Below are 15222 nucleotides of genomic sequence, written 5' to 3'. Positions count from 1 at the left end.
TCATATCAAACAAATTACTGAGTATATAATTAAAGATAGTGTACATTTAAAGATTCATTTATCTAGATGTAAATCATAACCATGTCATATAAAGTCAATGGTCATGTAACAGGGATTGCTAATAAATTTGTATAAAACCTGTGTAATTATTTATCCATATAGTAGAAAAGATGTCATTGATGTTATTATATTAAAATATGCTATGTTGAATTGATATATATAGATCTACAGGTAGATCACCTGTAGACATTTTTTGTTCAAAAGGATGAATATGGAAAAAACGTGCACCAGGAATCCTTATGGAGTTTCTTAACAGAGGCAAATATAATACTAATAGTAATGGCAAAACCAAATACTACTATTACTGCTTATAATAAATCTACCAATTATTGATTACTTGTTATGTGGCAGGTATTTTGCCAAGTGTTTTACCAGCACGTGGTAGGCATTGCTCTCATTTTATAAAATGAGATGCAGAATGAGATCCAGTGAGGAAATCTAAATTTTTCAAAGCTGCATAATTAATAAATATCTAACAATGTTTCTTTCTTAGGTCTCAGTTCAGTTCAGTTCAGTTCAGTCACTCAGTCATGACCGACTCTTTGCGACCCCATGAATCACTGCACACCAGGCCTCCCTATCCATCACCAACTCCCAGAGTTCACCTAAACTCATGTCCATTGAGTCGGTGATGCCATCCAGCCATCTCATTCTCTGTCATCCCCTTCTCCTCCCACCCCCAATCCTTCCCAGCATCAGAGTTTTTTCCAGTGAGTCAACTCTTCGCATGAGGTGGCCAAAGTATTGGAGCTTCAGCTTTAGCATCAGTCCTTCCAATGAACTACCTGACATTAAAAAAAAAAAAAAGGAATTTAACTTTATACCAAATTTATTTAATTGCTATTAAGTATTCTTACAAAGGGCTTCCCTGGTGACAGATAGTAAATAATCTGCCTGCAATGTGGGAGGCTTGGGGTAGATCCCAGTGTTGGGAAGATACCCTGGAGAAGGTATTGACTACCTACTCCAATATACTTGCCTGGAGAATTCCATGAACATAGGAGCCTGTTAGACGGCAGTCCATAAGGTCGCAAAGAGTCAGACATGACTGAGCGACTAACACCTTACTGTATTCTTATGAAATATTTTAGAATCACCATTTTTATTGAGACTGATTTTTGCTGTATAAGGGCCATCCTAGAATAATTAAATTTAAAGAACTCTCTGAAAATCCAAGGTATTTCCATTTTCTCTTTTGAGCATTATCATATTTAGTTGTACTGATGGATATTGCTTAATAATATTTATCATTGACTATAGTGGTTATAGTTCTGTATTTACCATATTTGACATCAGTTATTACTGGTACCTAGTTAAATTTCTATTTTATTATTAATTTATGTTGTATTAAAAGTTGGTGCAGCAGTTTTAAGATATAAAAAACTAGGGACTTCTCTGGTGGTCCAGTAATTAAGACTTCACCTTCCAATGAATGGGTGCTGGTTTGATCCCTAGTCAATAAGCTAGAATCCCACATGCCTCATGGCCAAAAAACTGAAACATAAAACAGAAGTAATACTGTAACAAACTCAATAAAGACTAAAAATGGTCCACATCAGAAAAAAGTCCTCTAGAAAGGTATAAGGTTTCATTTATTTATAAACAGAACCTCATAACTACTTTGTTATTGTTGTTTAGAAACCAAGTCATGTCTGAGTTTTTTGCAACCACTGTAGTCTGCCAAGCTCTTCTCTCCATGGGGTATCCCAGGCACGAATACTAGAGTGGGTTGCTATTTCCTTCTCCACGGATCTTCCTGATCCAGAGATCAAACAGCATCTCCTGCATTGGCAGGCAGATTCTTTACTACTGAGCTACCAAGGAAGCCCAATGCAACTACATTAACCTCTGTGTATTGTATGTGTACATCCAGCAAGACACTTTGCTAACACATAGTGTGGACCTGAATGTGGCACTGGTAGAGCCTTGAGTCTAGTGAAATCATGTGTGTGCCACTGAGGACAATGTTTATAAGAAGAATTTTCTCTCTTACAAAGTCATGGGAGGAATAGATTAACCTATTGAAAAGCTAGAGATATCCTTGCAGGGACATAAAACAGAGTGAAAATGGAGGTCTTGAAATTTAAGGAGAATGAACCCAGAGTCAGAAAATCAAGACCAAGACATTCAGATAGAGAGATGATTATCCCAGCTGTGAAATTGAATAATATCACCAGAAAGAGGCTTGGACAAATATTTTTTGTTAGACAGAAAGAGAACATAAATACAATTATGAAAGAGCAGTCAGAAAAAAAAATAGAGAGAAATCAACAATGCTAGTGTCTTAGAAGCCAAGTGAAGAGAAAATTTTCAAGTGTAGGTATTAATAAATGTGAAATTATGGAGAAAATGTGAGGAGGAGGATGATTGAGAAGAAATCAGTGGATTTAGCAATCAAGAGATTAAAGGGTAGCTTTGCAAGGGTACATCAATATGCAATAAAGACAACACCAACATTATCTTCTCCATTCCTAACCCTCTCTTACCAAGAGGGAATCAGAAATGATTGTATAAGGAACACTTACATATTGAGAGATCTGGCCTCTCTTCAGAGAGAACAGAGATGAAACAGGTTAAGTGTTTTAAAAATAAAACTACAAACCAAGTGAAGGATTGGAGTGATTTTATGATCAAAGATTTTGTTTGTCATATATTGGTAGAGTTGGAAGCAGTAACTATAGGTTTCTTTGGAAAAAAGCTAGAAAGTATACCAATATTTGAGGTTATACAAGTATTAAGTTTGTTTTTGTTTGTGCTGTGTGTGTGTTGTTTCTTTTAATGGGTAGAATCAAACATGTTTGGAAGGAAAAAAGAGAGGACTCATTCATCGATGTTTGAAAAATGTAGAGTGTGAGATAAAGTTGGTGTGGAATTCCTGTTTTACGCCATCACTGCCATACAAAGATATTCAAATTTAACTGTATCTGAAATGAATAATGGAGATACAGTATGTAATCTAAGGAAAATTTCAGAATGTCTTTGTAGATGAGGCCACTGAGTAAGTCATACCTGTAAGCAGTGAATGTCAGAAGGAATAACAATAATATTCAGAGCTAAAATGTAACTGAATGCCTTATGTACCTGGCACAGTTAGAAGTATTTCTCACTTTTTCTGTCTGATTCGGCACAACAACCTTATGAAGTAGGTACTATAATTAGCCCTATTACACATGAGGAAATAAACAGAGCTGCTATTTGCACACAAGTCACTGGCACAGATAGTCTATGAATCCAGTCAGTCTGACAGCATACACTATTAAAGTCTGAGCTAAGAATGCTGTACAAACTAGTCTGATTAGACCAAGGAAACTCTTCCTCCCACTTCTTCCTCAGGTCAATTGATGTTCTTTCCAGTTGAAAATAAGTTTTAAAGCAGGCTGTCAATTCCCAATGTATCACTGCTATAAATCTCTATTGATACTTTAGTCATTGTAACAGTACTGTTTCCTTTACAAATGTCAAAATCTAATTCAGCTACCTAAAAAATCTTTATAAAATGAACCCAATGCAACTAGTTAGTTAGGGTATACCCAGGGAAGTTCTTGGAAATATTAGATGAAGCCCATTATAAAATTCTGCAACAGATGGTTCATTTCCCATCAGCAAACAAAAGATCTGCTATATCACCACATTCTTTCAAGTTAGATAATATTCTCCTGAATGAGAAGATTTATACTTGTAAAAAATAAATCTTCTCTTCAAAGGAAGAGGAAGAAGAGCTTTTTGAAAATAAGTCAGATTTTAAATGATGTGAAGCATATGCTAGGTGGGGGACAACCTGGTCACTCTGCCCTTGTTTCAAAACAGCTGTAGATGAGATGAAAGCATGGTGTCATTTCTCTGAGTAACTGGAACAGAGGAATTTTCAAGTGCCTCAGCAGATTGGGTTTATTTCTTTCAAACTTCTATCTTTTTACAATATTTTTCTCACTCGTAGTTAAAAAAAAACAACTAGAAAGGTAGAAAAACATAAAGCTACAATGCCTAAGTCCTATCTTCATATGGCACTTTTTCTGCTTGCGTTAATGCATTTTGATTTATCCTATACTTTCTGTGCTTCACTGGTGGCTCAGGCAGTAAATAATCTGCATGCAATGCAGGAGACCCAGGTTTGATCCCTGGGTTGGGAAGATCCCCTGGAGAAGGGAATGCCAACCCACTCCAGTGTTCATGCCTGGGAAATCCCATGGATGGAGGAGTCTGGTGGGCTATGGTTATTCGGGTTGCGAAGAGTCAGACACGACTGAGCAAATAACACTTTGACTTTGACTTTTCACATACTTTCTGTACTGTTTGTTTCACATTTAACTCATGATTATTTGTGATCCTGATTATATGTTCTGTTTCTCTATAAGTCATCCATTGGTCCCTGTTGATGGAGAGTTATTACTTCTTTTACTCAAGGCTTTCATTTTCCTTAGTGATCATGTTCTAAAAATCATCTGTCCTCTTCATCTTCTACCACTATTTATTATCTTGTTTGTGTCTCTTGCTTTTTACCCACCACTGTTCGAATGAAGATAGTTTGTCTGTATGTAAGCAATAGCTGAAAAATTCACTATCTTTATAAGAAAAATATTTGGCTAAAAGTTTTAAAACTGTTTTCTGGAAATAAATAAATATGAGGTGCTCAGCTTTATTATGCATATCATTTACCTTGTTTCTCAATCTTTTAATAGGCATCTATTTGCCACCAAAATAAAACATGTGTAAATAAGTTTTAAAATAATGGTTCAGTTCAGTTCAGTAGAACAGTCGTGTCTGACTCTTTGCAACCCCATGAATCACAGCACGCCAGGCCTCCCTGTCCATCACCAGTTCCCAGAGATCACTCAAACTCATGTCCATCGAGTCGGTGATGCCATCCAGCCATCTCATTCTCTGTCATCCCCTTCTCCTCCCGCCCTCAAACTTTCCCAGCATCAGAGTCTTTTCCAGTGAGTCAACTCGTCGCATGAGGTGGCCAAAGTATTGCAGTTTCAGCTTTAGCATCGGTCCCTCCAATGAACACCCAGGATTGATCTCCTTTAGAATGAACTGTTTGGATCTCCTTGCAGTCCAAGGGACTCTCAAGAGTCTTCTCCAACCCCACAGTTCAAAAGCATCAATTCTTCGGCGATCAGCTTTATTCACAGTCCAATTCTCACATCCATACATGACCACGGGAAAAACCATTGCCTTGACTAGACGGACTTTGGTTGGCAAAGTAATGTCTCTGCTTTTTAATGTACTGTCGAAGTTGGTCATAATTTTCCTTCCAAGGAGTAAGTGTCTTTTAATTTCATGGCTGCAATCAGCATCTGCAGTGATTTTGGAGCCAAAAAAATAAAGTCTGCCACTGTTTCCACTGTTTCCCCATCTATTTCCCATGAAGTGATGGGAGCAGATGCCATGATCTTTGTTTCCTGAATATTGAGCTTCAAGCCAACCTTTTCACTCTACTCTTTCACTTTCATCAAGAGGCTATTAAGTTCCTCTTCACTTTCTACCATAAGGGTGGTGTCATCTGCATATCTGAGGTTATTGGTATATCTCCTGGCAATCTTGATTCCAGCTTGTGCTTTTTCCAGACCAGCGTTCCTCATGATGTACTCTGCGTATAAGTTAAATAAGCAAGGTGACAATATACAGCCTTGACGTACTCCTTTTCCTATTTGGAACCAGTCTGTTGTTCCATGTCCAGTTCTAACTGTTGCTTCCTGACCTGCATACAGGTTTCTCAAGAGGCAGGTCAGGTGGTCTGGTATTCCCATCTCTTTCAGAATGTTCCACAGTTTATTGTGATCCACACAGTCAAAGGCTTTGGCATAGTCAATGAAGCAGAAACAGAAGTTTTTCTGGAACTCTCTTGCTTTCTCCATGATCCAGCGGATGTTGGCAATTTGATCTCTGGTGCCTCTGCCTTTTCTAAAACCTGCTTGTACATCTGGAAGTTCACGGTTCACATATTGCTGAAGCCTGGCTTGGAAAATTTTGAGCATGACTTTACTCGCGTGTGATATGAGTACAATTGTGCAGTAGTTTGAACATTCTTTGACATTGCCTTTCTTTGGGATTGGAATGAAGACTGACCTTTTCCAGTCCTGTAGCCACTGATGAGTTTTCCAAATTTGCTGGCATATTGAGTGCAGCACTTTCACAGCATTATCTTCCAAGATTTGAAATAGTTCAACTGGAATTCCATCACCTCCACTAGCTTTGTTCCTAGTGATGCTTTCTAAGGCCCACTTGACTTCACATTCCAAGATATCTGGCTCTAGGTCAGTGATCACACCATTGTGATTATCTTGGTCATGAAGATCTTTTTTGTACAGTTCTTCTTTTGTACAGTGTATTCTTGCCACCTCTTCTTAATATCTTCTGCTTCTGTTTGGTCCATACCATTTCTGTCCTTTATCGAGCCCATCTTTGCATGAAATGTTCCCTTGGAATCCCTAATTTTCTTGAAGAGATCTCTTGTTTTTCCTATTCTGTTGCTTTCCTCTATTTATTTGCATTGATTGCTGAGGAAGGCTTTCTTATCTATCCTTGCTATTCTTTGGAACTCTGCATTCAGATGCTTATATCTTTCCTTTTCTCCTTTGCTTTTTGCTTCTCTTCTTTTCACAGCTATTTGTAGGGCCTCCTCAGACAGCCATTTTGCTTTTTTGCATTTCTTTTCCATGGGGATGGTCTTGGTCCCTGTCTCCTGTACAATGTCATGAACCTCTGTTCACAGTTCATCAGGCACTCTATCTATCAGATCTAGTCCCTTAAATCTAATTCTCACTTCCACTGTATAATCATAAGGGATTTGATTTAGGTCATATCTGAATGGTCTGGTGGTTTTCCCCACTTTCTTCAATTTCAGTCTGAATTTGGCAATAAGGAGTTCATGATCTGAGCCACAGTTAGCTCCCAGTCTTGTTTTTGCTAACTGTATAGAGCATCTACATCTTTGGCTGCAAAGAATATAATCAATCTGATTTTGGTGTTGACCATCTGGTGACGTCCATGTGTGGGTTCTTCTCCTGTGTTGTTGGAAAATGGTGTTTGCTATGACCAGTGCATTCTCTTGGCAAAACTCTATTAGTTTTGCCCTACTTCATTCCGTGCTCCAAGGCCAAATTTTCCTGTTACTCGAGGTGTTTCTTGACTTCCTACTTTTGCATTCCAGTCCCCTATAATGAAAAGAACATCTTTTTTGGGTGTTAGTTCTAAAAGGTCTTGTAGGTTTTCCTAGAACCGTTCAACTTCGGCTTCTTCAGTGTTACTGGTTTGGGCATAAGCTTGGATTACTGTAATATTGAATGGTTTGCTTTGGAAATGAACAGAAATCATTCTGTCGTTTTTAAGATTGCATCCAAGTACTGCATTTCGGACTCTTTTGTTGACCATGATGGCTACTCCATTTCTTCTAAGGGATTCCTGCCCACAGTAGTAGATATAATGGTCATCTGAGTTAAATTCACCCATTCCAGTCCATTTTAGTTCACTGATTTCTAAAATGTCTACATTCACTCTTGCCATCTCCTGTTTGACTCCTTCCAATTTGCCTTGATGCATGGACCTTGCTTCTATCACCAGTCACATCCACAACTGGGTATTGGTTTTGCTTTGGCTCCATCCCTTAATTCCTTCTGGAGTTATTTCTCCACTGATCTCCAGTGCATACTGGGCACCTACCAACCTGGGGAATTCCTCATTCAATGTCTTTCATTTTGCCTTTTGATACTATTCATTGGGTTCTCAAGGCAAGTATACTGAAGTGGTTTGCCATTCCCTTCTCCAGTGGACCACATTCGGCTGTGGTCCTTGTGATCAGATCGACTAGTTTTCTGTGATATGATTTCAGTGTGTCTGCCCTCTGATGCCCCCTCGCAATACCTACCATTTTATTTGGGTTTCTTTTACCTTGGTCGTGGGATATCTCTTCACAGCTGCTCCAGCAAAGAGCAGCTGATGCACCTTACCTTGGACAAGGGGTATCTCCTCAAGGCCGTCCCTCCTGACCTTGAACGTGGAGTAGCTCCTCTTGGGCCCCTGAGCCTGCGCAGTCACCGCCTCTTGGACGTGGGGTGGCTCCTCGTGGCCACTGCCCCTGGCCTCAGTCGTGGGGTAGCTCTTCTCGGCAGCGCTTCTGCACATGGTTGGTTCCACCGCCGCGAGAGCCGGCGTCTCTTGCGTCTCCGCAGGTACCCACTATAAAAATGTATACAACTTTCTTCATTGAAAAGCAATACCGGGGGTAGGGAGGAAGATGGCGGAGGAATAGGACGAGGAGACCACTTTCTCACCCACAAATTCATCAAAAGAACTTTTGAACGCTGGGTAAATTCCACAAAACAACTTCTGAATGCCGGCAGAGGACATCAGGCACCCAGAAAAGCAGCCCATTGTCTTCTAAAGGAGGTAGGAAATAATATAAAAGATAAAAAGAGAGACAAAAGAGGTAGGGATGGAGATCCATCTGGGGAAGGGAGGCTTAAAAAAGAGAAGTTTCCAAACACCAGGAAACACTGATGAGTCTGTGGTGAGCCTTGGAACCTCAGAGGGCAACATAACTGGGAGGAAAAATAAATAAATAATTAAAACCCACAGATTACATGCCCAACGTAACTCCCAGCAGAGAAGCAGTGCAGACACCCGCATCCCCCACCAGCAAGCGGGGGCTGGGCAGGGAAGCGCGGGTTGCATTGCTTAGAGTAAGGACTGGGCCTGAATGCCCCGAGGGCAATCTAAGGGAACTAACTTGAGACAGCAAAGCAGACTGTGGGATAGCTACCCCGAGAAAAGGTGAAAAGCCTTAACATAAGACACCACCAGACCTGCTCAGAACAAAGGACTATAGAGCTCCCAGCTGTGGATGGCTCATCCCCCATCCCCCACTGAGAGAGGCAGGGGAGGGCTTCCAGAGTTGGAAGGGGGCAAGCGTGGCCCCAGAGAGGCATCCGATACCAAACTGCAAGCAGGCTTCGTTGCTAATCAAGACTTCTTGGGATTCTGGCTGGTCGACATCTGCTTGAGAAGGTGCGCCAGTTGTACACCCAGAAAACCAAGCATCAGGGGCCGGGGAGGCGATAAGTCGCAGCAACCACGCTAGCCAAACACCTGGTCACCTGAATTGCTCAGACCGGGGAAGGGCACAAAACACAGGCTCAACCAAGTTTGCACCTTTGTGAGTACCCGAGTACCTGAACCTGAGAGGCTTAGACCTAGGAAGTGCATGCAACCCAGCGCCGGCCTCAGACAGTTCCTGGCAGAGCAACCTATAGCCTGAGCAGTATAGACTGGGAAAGCACACACGCCATGCACGGGGGCAAACCCAGTGTGGCCAAGACACTGAGAGCACTCCCCACAGACGCCAGTGATATTTCCTCCCTCCCCACAGCACAACTGAAGAAGTGAGCCTTAAAAAGTGTCCACCACTGCCCCCTAGTGTCAGGGTGGAAATTAGACACTGAAGAGACCAGAAAACAGAAGACGCTAAAACAGAGGGAACCACCTTGGAAGTGACAGATGGAGAAGTCTTGAGGCTACTTCAAGAATAAGACTGAAAACCAGAGGCAGGAGGCTTAAGTCCAAATCATGAGAACACCAGAGAGCTCCTGACTCCAGGGAACATTAATTGATAGGAGCTCATCAAACGCCTCCATACCTACACTGAAACCAAGCACCACCCAAAGGTCAATAAGTTCCAGAGCAAGACATACCATGCAAATTCTCCAGGAACTCAGGAAAATAGCCCTGAGCTTAAAAATACAGGCTGCCCAAAGTCACTCCAAACCCATTGACATCTCCTGACTCATTACTGGACACTTCACCGTACTCGATAGAGAAGAAATCCAGCCCCACCCACCAGAACACCAACACAAGCTTCACTAACCAGGGAACCTTGACAAGCCACCCATCCAACCCCACCCACAGTGAGGAAACTCCACAATAAAGAGAAGTCCACAAACTGCCAGAAGACGGAAAGGCCACCCCAAACACAGAAATATAAGCAAGATGAAGAGGCAGAGAAATTCCCAGCAAGTAAAGGAACAGGATAAATGCCCACCAACCCAAACAAAAGAAGAAGAGATAGGGAACATACCTGATAAAGAATTATGAATAATGATAGTGAAAATGATCCAAAATCTTGAAATCAAAATGGAGTTACAGATAAATAATCTGGAGAAAAGAATTGAGAAGATGGAAGAAAGGTTTAATAAGGATTTAGAGGAAATAAAAAAGAGTCAATATACAATGAATAATGCAATACATGAGATCAGAAACACTCTGGAGGGAACAAACAGTAGAATAATGGAGGCAGAAGACAGGATAAGCGAACTAGAAGATAGAATTGTAGAAATAAATGAAACAGAGAGAAAAAAAGAAAAATGAATTAAAAGAAATGAGGACAATCTCAGAGACCTCTGGGACAATGTTAAACACCCCAACATCCGAATCATAGGAGTCCCAGAAGAGGAAGACAAAAAGAAAGACCATGAGAAAATACTTGAGGAGATAATAGTTGAAAACTTCCCTAAAATGGGGAAGGAATTAATCACCCAAGACCAAGAAACCCAGAGAGTCCCAAACAGGATAAACCCAAGGCAAAATACCCCAAGACACATATTAATCAAATTAACAAAGATCAAACACAAAGAACAAACATTAAAATCAGCAAGGGAAAAATAACAAATAACACACAAGGGGATCCCCATAAGGATAACAGCTGATCTTTCAATAGAAACTCTTCAGGCCAGGAGGGAATGGCAGGGCATACTTAAAGTGTTGAAAGAAAATAACCTACAGCCCAGATTACTGTACCCAGCAAGGATCGCATTCAAATATGAAGGAGAAATCAAAAGCTTTATAGATAAGCAAAAGCTGAGAGAATTCACCAAACCAGCTCTCCAACAAATGCTAAAGGAACTTCTCTAGACAGGAAACACAGAAAGAGTGTATAAACTCGAACCCAAAACAATAAACTAAATGGCAATGGGATCATACTTATCAATAATTACCTTAAATGTAAATGGGTTGAGTGCCCCAACCAACGGAGAAGGCAATGGCAAGCCACTCCAGTATTCTTGCCTGGAAAATCCCATGGATGGAGGAGCCTGGTAGGCTACAGTCCATGGGGTCGCTACGAGTCAGACATGACTGAGCGACTTCACTTTCACTTTTCACTTTCACACATTGGAGAAGGAAATGGCAACCCACTCCAGTGTTCTTGCCTGGAGAACCCTGTTCTTGCCTGTTCAGCCCTGGTGGGCTGCCGTCTATGGGGCACACAGAGTCGGACATGACTGAAATGACTTAGCAACTTAGCAGCCCCAACCAAAACACAAAGACTGGTTGAATGGATACAGAAACAAGACCCCTATATATGTTGTCTACAAGAGACCCACCTCGAAACGAGGGACACATACAGACTGAAAGTGAAGGGCTTGAAAAAGATATTCCATGCAATTAGAGACCAAAAGAAAGCAGGAGTAGCAATACTCATATCAGATAAAATAGACTTTAAAGCAAAGGCTGTGAAAAGAGACAAAGAAGGACACTACATAATGATCAAAGGATCAATCCAAGAAGAAGATATAGCAATTATAACTATATATGCACCCAACATAGGAGCACCTCAATATGTAAGACAAATGCTAACAAGTATAAAATGGGAAATTAACAATAACACAATAATAGTGGGAGACTTTAATACCAAACTCACACCTATGGATAGATCAACTAACAGAAAATTAACAAGGAAACGCAAACGTTAAATGATACAATAGACCAGTTAGACCTAATAGATATCTATAGGACATTTCAGCCCAAAACAATGAATTTCATCTTTTTCTCAAGCGCATACGGAACCTTCTCCAGGATAGATCCTGGGGGATAAATCTCGCCTTGGTAAATTCAAAAAAATTGAAATCCTTCCAAGCATTTTTTCTGACCACAATGCAGTAAGATTAGATTTCAATTACAGGAGAAAAACTATTGAAGATTCCAGTATATGGAGACTGAACAACACACTGCTGAATAACCAACAAATCATAGAAGAAATAAAAAAATAAATAAAAATATGCATAGAAACGAATGAAAATGAAAATACAACAACCCAAAACCTGTGGGACACTGTAAAAGCAGTGCTATAGGGAAGGTTCATAGCAATACAGGCATACCTCAAGAAACAAGAAAAAAGTCAACTAAATAACTTAACTCTATACCTAAAGCAACTAGAAAAGAAGAAATGAAGAACCCCAGGGTCAGTAGAAGGAAAGAAATCTTAAAAATTAGGGCAAAAACAAATGCAAAAGAGACCATAGCAAAAATCAACAAAACCAAAAGCTGGTTCTTCAAGAGGGTAAATAAAATTGACAAACCACTAGCCAGACTCATCAAGAAACAAAGGGAGAAAAACCAAATCAAAAAAATTAGAAATGAAAATGGAGAGATCACAACAGACAACACAGAAATACAAAGGATCATAAGAGACCACTATCAGCAATTATATGCCAATAAAATGGACAACTTGGAAGAAATGGTCAAATTCTTAGAAAAGTACAACTATCCAAAACTGAACCAGGAAGAAATAGAAAATCTTAAAAGACCCATCATAACCACGGAAATTGAAAATGTAATCAGAAATCTTCCAGCAAACAAAAGCCCAGATCCAGACAAATTCATGGCTGAATTCTACCAAAAATTTAGAGACGAGCTAATACCTATCCTACTTAAACTCTTCCAGAAAATTGCAGAGGAAGGTAAACTTCCAAACTCATTTTATGAGGCCACCATCACCCTAATACCAAAACCTGACAAAGATGCCACACAAAAAGAGAACTATAAACCAATATCACTGATGAACATAGATGCAAAAATCCTTAACAAAATTCTAGCAATCAGAATCCAACAACACGTTAAAAAGATCATACATCATGACCAAGTGGGCTTTATCCCAGGAATGCAAGGATTCTTTAATCTCCACGAAACAATGTAATACACCACATTAACAAACTGAAAAATAAAAACCATATGATTATCTCAATAGATGCAGAGAAAACCTTTGACAAAATTCAGCATCCATTTATTATAAAAACCCTCCAGAAGGTGGGAATAGAAGGAACATTCCTCAAAATAATATAAGCTATATATGACAAACCCACAGCAAACATTATCCTCAATGGTGAAAATTGAAAGCATTTCCCCTAAAGTCAGGAACAAGATAAGGGTGCCCACTCTCACCACTACTATTCAACATAGTTTTGGAAGTTTGGCCACAGCAATCAGAGCAGAAAAAAGACATAAAAGGAATCCAAATTGGAAAAGAAGAAGTAAAACTCTCACTGTTTGCAGATGACATGATTCTCTACACAGAAAACCCTAAAGATTCCTCCAGAAAATTACTAGAGCTAAACAATGAATATAGTAAATTTGCAGGATATAAAATCAACACACAGAAATCCCTTGCATTCCTATACACTAATCATGAAAAAATAGAATTAGAAATTAAGGAAACAATTCCATTCACTGTTGCAACGAAAAGAATAAAATACTTAGGAATATATCTACCTAAAAAAAACAAAAGACCTGTATATAGAAAACTATAAAGCACTGGTGAAAGAAATCAGAGAGGACACTAATAGATGGAGAAATGCCATGTTCGTGGATTGGAAGAATCAGTTCATTTCAGTTCAGTCGCTCAGTCGTGTCGGACTCTCCGTGACCCCATGAATCACAGCACACCAGGCCTCCCTATTCATCACCAACTCCCGGAGTTCACTCAAACTCATGCCCATCGAGTCGGTGATGCCATCCAGCCATCTCATTCTCAGTCGTCCCCTTCTCCTCCCTCCCCCAACCTTTCCCAGCATCAGAGTCTTTTCCAGTGAGTCAACTCGTCGCATGAGGTGGCCAAAGTATTGCAGTTTCAGCTTTAGCATCAGTCCTTCCAATGAACACCCAGGATCAATCTCCCTTAGAATGTACTGGTTGGATCTCCTTGCAGTACAAGGGACTCTCAAGAGTCTTCTCCAACACCACAGTTTAAAAGCATCAATTCTTCGGCGATCAGCTTTCTTCACAGTCCAACTCTCACATCCATACGTGACCACGGGAAAAACCATAGCCTTGAACAAGAGATCTCTTCAAGAAAATTAGAGATTCCAAGGGAACATTTCATGAAAAAATGGGCTCGATAAAGGACAGAAATGGTATGGACCTAATAGAAGCAGAAGATATTAAGAAGAGGTGGCAAGAATACACAGAAGAACTGTACAAAAAAGATCTTCACAACCAAGATAGTCACGATAACGTGGTCACTGACCAAGAGCCAGACATCTTGGAATGTGAAGTCAAGTGGGCCTTAGAAAGCATCACTACGAACAAAGCTAGTGGTGGTGATGGGATTCTAGTTGAGCTTTTTCAAATCCTGAAAGATGATGCTGTGAAAGTGCTGCAATCAATATGCCAGCAAATTTGGAAAACTCAGCAGTGGCCACAGGACTGGAAAAGGTCAGTCTTCATTCCAATCACAAAGGGAATGCCAAAGAATGCTCAAACTACCAAACAGTTGCACTCATCTCACACGCTAGTAAAGTGATGCTCAAAATTCTCCAAGCCAGGCTTCAGCAATATGTGAACCGTGAACTCCCAGATGTTCAAGCAGGTTTTAGAAAAGGCAGAGGAACCAGAGATCAAATTGCCAACATCCGATGGATCATGGAGAAAGCAAGAGAGTTCCAGAAGAGCATCTATTTCTGCTTCATTGACTATGCCAAAGCCTTTGACTGTGTGGATCACAATAAACTGTGGAACATTCTGAAAGAGATGGGAATACCAGACCACCTGACCTGCCTCTTGAGAAACCTGTATGCAGGTCAGGAAACAACAGTCAGAACTCTACATGGAACAACAGACTGGTTCCAAATAGGAAAAGGAGTGCGTCAAGGCTGTGTATTGTCACCATGCTTATTTAACTTATATGCAGAGTACATCATGAGGAACGCTGGTCTGGAAAAAGCACAAGCTGGAATCAAGATTGCTGGGAGAAATATCAAAAATCTCAGATATGCTGATGACATTACCCTTATGGCAGAAAGTGAAGAGGAACTCAAAAGCCTCTTGATGAAAGTGAAAGAGGAGAGTGGAAAGGTTGGCTTGAAGCTCAACATTCAGAAAACAAAGATCATG

General features: G+C 40.2%; 1 protein-coding gene across 1 annotated transcript in view; it reads left to right on the top strand.

The window, feature by feature from the left end:
* Positions 1-15222, top strand: part of LRP1B (LDL receptor related protein 1B) — a 2241805-nt gene that overhangs the window by 2130537 nt on the left and 96046 nt on the right. The window lies entirely within an intron of this gene.

This window comes from Moschus berezovskii, chromosome 2, assembly GCF_049115385.1.
Source record: "Moschus berezovskii isolate FMDL1 chromosome 2, NW_MosBer_1.0, whole genome shotgun sequence".
Classification (NCBI taxonomy): domain Eukaryota; kingdom Metazoa; phylum Chordata; class Mammalia; order Artiodactyla; family Moschidae; genus Moschus; species Moschus berezovskii.
Note: the sequence above shows the minus strand (reverse complement) of the source record. Positions and strands in the feature narration are given on the sequence as shown.